Consider the following 7,832-nt stretch of genomic DNA (forward strand, 5'->3'; position numbering starts at 1 on the left):
GCCGTTGATAAGGTACCACACATGAGGTTGCCGAGAAAGATAAAATCCCATGTTGTTACAGGAAAGATACTGGCATGGACAGAGGGATGTCTGACAGGCGGGAGGCATCAGGTGGGAATAAAATGGGCCTTTCCAGGCTGGCTGCCAGTGACTAGTGTTCCTCAGGGGTCAGTATTGGGACCGCTACTCTTCACATTGTGTATCAACGATTCAGATAATGGAATTGATGACTTTGTGGCAAAGTTTGCGGATGATACAATGATAGGTGGAGGGGAAAGTAGTGCTGAGGAAACAATGTGATTGCAACAGGACTTAGACAACAGAAGGATTAAAAAAGTGGCAGATTGAATGCGGTGTTGGGAAATGTATGATAATACATTTTGGTCAAAGGAATAATAGTGCAGACTAGTGTTTAAATGGGGAGAAAATTCAAATATCAGAGCTGCGGGGGGACTCGTGCAAGAGACCCAGAAAGGTATTTCACAGGTTAAGTCTTAAAGAAAGAAAATACATTGTTGGCTTTTTTGAAGAGGAATGGAATATTTAATTAAGTATATAATCCTGATCCTTTATAATACACAGGTTAGGCCGTACTTGGAGTTTTGTCAATGTTTTTGGTCCCATATCTCAGAAAGGAAGCAGGATCTCATCGAAACCTACCGAGTGTTGAAGGGACGAGACAGGGTGCATGTGTTTCATATGATGGGGCATCCAGAGTAGACGGCACAGCCTCAACATTGAGGGGAGATGTTTTTGAACAGAGGTAAGCAGGAATATTTTTAGCCAGAGAGTAGTGAACCGGTCGAATACACTGCCACGGGCTGCGGTGGAAGCTGTCTGTGGGTATATTTATGGCGGAAGATGGTCATTTCCTGATCGATCAGGCCATCAAAGGACATGGCGAGAAGGCAGGTGTATGGGGTTGAGTGGGATCCGGGATCTGCAATGATAGAATGGCGGAGCAGAATCGATGGGCGGAACGGCCACATTCTGCTCTTATGTCTTACGGTCTTTCCAAGATTCAACTTGACCTCCCTTTTCCAGTCAGCACCGCCCCGGCTTGTCCCCGTTAAACTGACTCAGTGCGGGTGGACTTTAGGACCCGGGGCAGCTCAGGACCGAATCCGCCGTGTTTCTGTTCTGTTGATGGACGTGGTGAGCGAGTTAACATTAATAGATCGATAATTCTCATCTCGTGTTTATTTCACTCTCCGCACATTTATATTTACAGGGACATTACTCCTGACATTGGTCCCAAGACCCAGCCTGTTTACAGAACCGGAGCGGAACTGGAGCAGATTCTTTGACACTTGTTTTCATCGCAAATCCAGAAGACAGTTTAACGTTTTTTCGTGAATTTATTCTGAGTGAAGGTGTGGAGATGGGAGTTGGTCTCCGCGTTGTAAAATGAATCTGTCCCGGACTCGTAACTGAGATAAATTCCCACCCTCCCGGGGTTGGGACAGGCAGCGAGTCGGGGTTCAGGGGAGGTGGCAACACTGAACAAATCATAATTCAAGTCCGATAACCCCTGTCCGATGACCCAGATCAGCCAGATAGTGGCGTCTGTGTCCACAGGACACTCGAAGCTGCTGCGTCGGTTGAGAGTGTTGTTAAGAAGCCGTATGGCGTACTGGGCTTCATCAACTGTGGGATTGATTTCAAGAGCTGTGAGGTAATGTTACAGAGGAACAACGCCTTAGTTAGACCACACCTGGAGTACTGTGTCCAATTCTGGTTACCTCACTACGGGAAGGATGTGGATACTATACAGCGAGTGCAGAGGAGATTTACAAGGGTGTTGCCTGGATTAAAGAGCATGCCTTATGAAAACAGGCAGAGTGAACTTGGCCTTTACTCCTTGGAGTGCCGGAGGGTGAGGGATGACCTGATACACGTGTATAAAATGATAAGAGGCACTGATCGTGTGGATTGCCAGAGGCTATTTCCCAGGGATGAAATGGCTAACACGTGGGGGCACAGTTTTAAGGTGCTTGGAAGTAGGTACAGAGGGGGTTTCAGAGGTAAGTGTTTCACACAGAAAGTGGTGGTGCATGGAATGCATGGCGAAGGTGGCAGAGGTGGATAGAACAGGGCCTTTTAAGAGACTCTTAGTTAGGTACATGGAGCTTAGAAAAATAGAGGGCTATGCGGTAGGGAAGTTCTTGACAGTTTCTAGAGTATGTGACATGGTCAGCACATCATTGAGGGCCGAAAGGCCTGTAATGTGGTGTAGAAATTTTGTTCACTGCCAACGGCGAGATACCGAACAGTGTTGCAGAGAGACAGTTCTTGGGATGCAAGTTCACAGCTCGTTGGATGTGGCGAAACAGGTCGATTAGGTGGTGAAGGAGGCTTATAGAATACCGGCTTTTATTCGTGAAGCGCTGAGTTCAAAATCCAGGAGGTTATATTGTAATTTATAACACTCTGGTCAAACCATGTCCGGAGTATTTATCTGAGGCTTCTGTGGTGCATATCTGGACAGTTCGGACGCAACATCCATGGTCGACCCTCTCCGACGGAGGCCTCACAAACTCACACTGAGAAATATACAAATAACCAATGTCCCAGCATCCGACCCTGCGGTACAGCACTTGTTCCAAATTTCCCTCAGAACAGAGATGAGGAGGAATTTATTCAGAGTGGGGTGGTGAATGTGAGGCATTAATTGCCCTAATTCCTGCTGTCGGTAGTTGCCGGCCTCTGCGTCCAGAACGACAGGCGTGGTTCTCCTCCGACATCACGGTGAATCTGTTCCAACAGATGTTTGTGATGGCTGAGGAATAGTGTTGACGCAGGGAGCGAGTGAGAAGCTGAGACATTAGGACTACAACACCCAGTAGGCTCCGCGGCCCCGTATGTTCGGCAGCTGAAGCTGACTGAAGCTGTAGTTCCTATGAAAAGAGAGCGTTTGTGACTATTCTTCATTGAACAATTTGTGTCATTTGTCACTCTTTACGTAACCCGACAATTACATCGTGACAATGGGGCCTGTGGTGACGGAGGGGAGAATCGGTGGTGCATCACGCTCAGTTTTGGGGTCAGTGCACAGTCACAATCGAGTCTCCTTTTGACACCCGTTCTCCACGGCCGGCAACAAAAGTCGTGAATCTTCACTGCGAATTCCAGGTTAATCCCGTCCTTTCCGAGGCGGCCGGCCAGAGTTGCACAGTTCTCCAGCCGTGGTCTCACCAACATAGAACAATGACAGCAGGGGAACAGGCCCTTCTGCTCACTGTGTTGTTCTGGACCAATTGAACTGGTCACTTTATGTCTCAGTAAACCAGTCCCCTCTGCCTACACAGGGTCCACTTCCCTCCATTCTCCAACCATTCACGTGGTATCTAAAAGCCTCTATCACATCTGCCTCCACCACCACCCCCGGAATTCCTTCCAGACACCATCACTATGAGTCCGAAAACACAGTTGCAACACACATCGACTTTAAACATTCAGAGGCACGTTTAACATTACAGTCTAATATAAGGTGTTTGTATTACAGCAGCAGTGTCATGAAAAGAGAGAAAAATGCACTAAATTACAAAATACACAAACATCGCAAAAAGGACCCGTGAAGTACTGTTCCCCGTTTCTGCTGAAGTGCGTTTCGTCTGCGAGTAGACATTTCCTACTTCGAAACACAATACCGGGCGGCCAGTGTGTCTGTGCTTCTCAGGTACCTATAAACTTCTGTAGGGCTTCCCACAGCCTCTCCCGAACAGAGCAAATTCCCCTGGATTGTCTAGTCTTATTTTATCCAGGCAGCATCTTGTTATCGTGTTCTAATTACCATCCAAATCTTCTGCATTATTCCAGTATTAAAATGCAACATAACTGCCTGACACTGGAACCACTATCTGGGAGATATGAACTCGTATTCCCTCTGTAGATTAGCCCATGAATACAGAAGCAAAGGGATAGCGTTGAGCCTTTATCAGTCACTATTCATGCTGTACTTGGAGTATCGTCAACATTTTTGTGCCCCGTATCTCAGAAAGGAAGTGTTGTCCTCGGAGAGAGTTCAGAGGAATTTCACCAGGATGATTCCGGGAATTAACGGGTTAACATACGAGAAGCATTTGACAGCATTGCGCCTGTACTGACTGGAATTCAGAAGAACGCGGGGCGATCTCATTGAAACCTACCGAGTGTTGAATGAACAGATCGGGTTGATGTGGAGGGGATGTTTCCTCTGGTGAGCGTATCCAGCACTAGAGGGCGCAGTCTCAAAATTGAGGCGCAACCTTTCAGTACTTTCCTTGTTTTTACTGACTCTGTCTCAGGAGACAGCTTATCCACTGATGTCTACTGCAAACCCACGGACTCTCAAAGCTGCCAGGATTATAACTATTCGAATCCTGTTATCTGTAAAATCGCGATGCATTTCTCTCAGTTCCACAGTCTCCAGCACATCTGATGTCAGGATGAGACTTTTCATTCTGGAGCGAAGGAGATGGCCTCCTTTTTCAAGAAAGAGTCTCCCCTTCCTCCACCATCAACGCTGCCCTCAACCGCATCTCTTCCATATCGTGCACGTCCGCTCTTACCCCATCCTCCCGCCACCCTAACCGGGATAGGTTTCACCACCCCAACAGCCTTCGCCACCAGCACATACATTTTGGATTGGACAGTTTAATAATGTTTAAGGATGTTGTCATGTTTGAGAATTTGTTAGCTCATCAGGATATTAAGGAAAGTTATTATGATATGTGGACCATTCATCATTAACCATGTTAATCATTTTAACCTTTTTTGCAGAAGGATCGAAAGATGATTTAACTGGGAATGTTGGTGGAGTAATTGCAGTAAAGGATAGGGAAATGACTTACCTACCATTTATAAAAACATACGGCAAATTGGTTTCCATCTGTTTTCGGCTTAGAGTGGGTGAAAGAAATTTGCCCAGATAAATTTGTAATTTGTTCAGATTCCTTTTCGGTTTTGATGTGTCTTAAAACATGTGACTTCAGTAATAGATCAGAATTACTGTTGGAAACTCATCAATCATTATTTCCTATTCAAAGTGCAAACACGGGGAAATCTGCAGATGCTGGAAATTCAAGTAACACACTCAAAATGCTGGTGGAACACAGCAGGCCAGGCAGCATCTATAGGGAGAAGCACTGCCGACATTTCAGGCCGGGACCCTTCGTCAGGACTAATTGAATGTGAAGTTAGCCTTTCAGTTTAGAGAGGTATTAGAGGCGTTTAGGGGAATGAGCGGGTTGACTGTTTACTTACCAAAGCTGTTAAAAGTTTAACTGTTGTTAAAGAGCTTCCACCTAGGAAATCAGCAGGTAAGGGTTTTTTAGTGTTAATAATTGTGGGCTTATGGCAAGACTGGTGGGATAATGGTCACAAGGGGAGATGCCATTACAGAATACATAGAAGTTTGGATTTATGGGAGATGGGAATCGTCTTCCAATTGACAATACTATTCCTCATGTCGTGTTGGTAAACATCACTCTGGGCCGTGAACGTTTTGTCATAATGAAACAGTTGAACACATTTTAATTCAGTGAAAAGAGTATCAGAAAGAAAAATCAAATGGAGGCTTCATTACAATCCTCGGGGGTTGTTAGATTTTATTTAAAAACTTTCTGAAGTAATGGGAGTGACTTTAATTTAATTCACAATGTTCTGTTTCATTCCGTACGATCTCTGGGACTTTGGGGTAATTTACCTTTAAAATGGAAAAACAATGGAAGCGGCCAGGGTTTTATTTCCCAATTCTCCGCACCACAATCCAGTCCAATTGGTGGCGGGATCAACGCCTTGAAGTGGGAATGTCGACCATCGTTTAGGCAAATCCCGCCCTTTTCCTTCACGTTGGCCAATCATTCAAGGGACAGCGGAGACTGCTGTGATAATATTGGAATAGCCAACTAGCATCGTATTATACGCCGCCGACAAGGTGCAACGTCGGACAGTGAGGATGGTAGAAGGGAATGGGAATAGATGCAAATATCTACTGACCAATGGGTTTGCGCCTTCTGGAGCAGTTCTCCGACTGATATCTTCCCGGTCCAATGAGATACTGATCCTCCGGGACGGTGCTTTGCCCCATCCCACACACAAGCTATGCTAATATCCCACAGCTGCCGGACGATGGGTTAATCGGCCTGGGAATAACACCTGGGAAATCAGGTGGTGAACGTGAGGGGCTGGACACGGACTGGAAACACTGCGGCCGTTTCCGGTTTGTACTCAGGACGCCGCTTTATTGAGGAACTGAAGCACCGAGGTGACGGGATATTTCACCGCGCTGATCACCTGTGCCCTGAATTTTGACTGAGTCACCGCGTAAATAAATGTGTTCGTGCAGCAGCTGAAATTCCTCAGCAAAACACCGGCGTAGGTAAAGATCCATTCAGAGTCATTGAAATTGTATCCTTTTCCTGAGACATGATAATATATGAAATTTACAACCAGTGTCATCCACAGAAGGATGAAGCTGCCGGAGAGAGTGAAGAGTAAAACCACAGACCTCCTCCTGCTCTCCATCTCCGGGTCACTTCGGTTCTCCCCCTTGCTCTGACCCTTCAGCCCCTTACGGACCCGACTGGCCACTAAAATGTGTCTGACTGTCAGAGCGTTGAGCAGCAGTATCCCACCGAAAGGGAGGAATGGAGTTGAAACCGTATCGAGCCAGTCATATCCAACCCACCCGGGGTCAGTGAAATATTTGTCCATGATCATACAGAACCACGGTACATTGTCGATGATCACTGCGGGTTCCAGTGTGAAGTATCGGGGAACGTTTCTCAGACAGGTCAGTACGCCGGTTGTTGTTAGAACCACAGCCGCAGTTTTCCCGGTGCAATATTTTGTTTTCAGCTTTTGGCAGCAAATGGCGATAAACCGATCAACGGTGAAAGTGACGGTGAACCAGACTGAACATTGTGTGGCTGTGAACTTCAATACAATGATAACACTGCACACAGGGGTGATGCTCAGAAAACTCCACCGGAAGTAATACCAACTGATTCGATACAAAATAACCTCGGTGATAATGGACAGTAGATCGGCCGCTGTCATGGCCACCAGGTAGCGAGTGGTGCAGGTAGAGAGGCCGCACTTTCCCCGGGACAGGATCACAATCGCCAATAAATTCACTAGAGAGAGAGAGGGAGAGAGAGAGAGAGAGAGAGAGAGAGGGAGAGAGAGAGAGAGAGAGAGAGAGGGAGAGAGAGAGAGAGAGAGAGAGAGAGAGAGAGAGAGAGACAGAGAGAGAGAGAGAGAGAACAGACACTGGACATTACTGAACAGATTCTGCGGAAATTTACAACGGATCGGTTCTCATCTGAAGATCAGGAGTGCGAGAGTCTGTGAACCGTTGACAATCCAACATCAGACAGGGGTCACACAGTCTCTTCAATGTGGAGTTAGGACGCTGTGCGGGCAAACGTCGGCGATGAAAACGAGCTGCACGGACAACACAATCGGTGCTGATCCCGATTCCAGTCGCTGATGGAGCCGGTTTCACTGATTTAACCAGGACTGACCAGGTCTCTGGAAACTCAGCATCTGACGGGGCCGAGAAGCGACATAAAACGGAGCAACGCACATAAAATACTGGAGGAACTCTGCAGGTCAGGCAGCTTCCATGGAATTGAGCAAACTCTAGTTTCGGTCCGAGATCCCTCGTCTGGACGAAGCGGGGCCCCGATTCCCGACGGGTCTCAGAGGGAAAGCAGAAACAAGCTAGTAACCTGAGGCTGAGTTAATGGATTAATTCTACGGCGCAGTTCAGTTCGATATCACACGTTAGCAGATCCGTGAACACTGGTTCAGGTGATCAGCAGCAATAATTGACCAACAGACATTTG

The 7,832-nt window shown here is 46.9% G+C and overlaps 1 long non-coding RNA gene across 1 annotated transcript; it reads left to right on the top strand.

Annotated features, from left to right (window-relative positions):
• Positions 1–483: 483 nt before the first annotated feature.
• On the top strand, positions 484–7,255 carry LOC132388248 (uncharacterized). The gene is made up of 2 exons (XR_009510195.1): positions 484–763; positions 1,232–7,255. It is a non-coding gene; the product is annotated as an uncharacterized LOC132388248 (long non-coding RNA).
• The last annotated feature ends 577 nt before the right edge of the window (positions 7,256–7,832 follow it).

Source organism: Hypanus sabinus, unplaced genomic scaffold, assembly GCF_030144855.1.
Source record: "Hypanus sabinus isolate sHypSab1 unplaced genomic scaffold, sHypSab1.hap1 scaffold_2837, whole genome shotgun sequence".
NCBI lineage: Eukaryota > Metazoa > Chordata > Chondrichthyes > Myliobatiformes > Dasyatidae > Hypanus > Hypanus sabinus.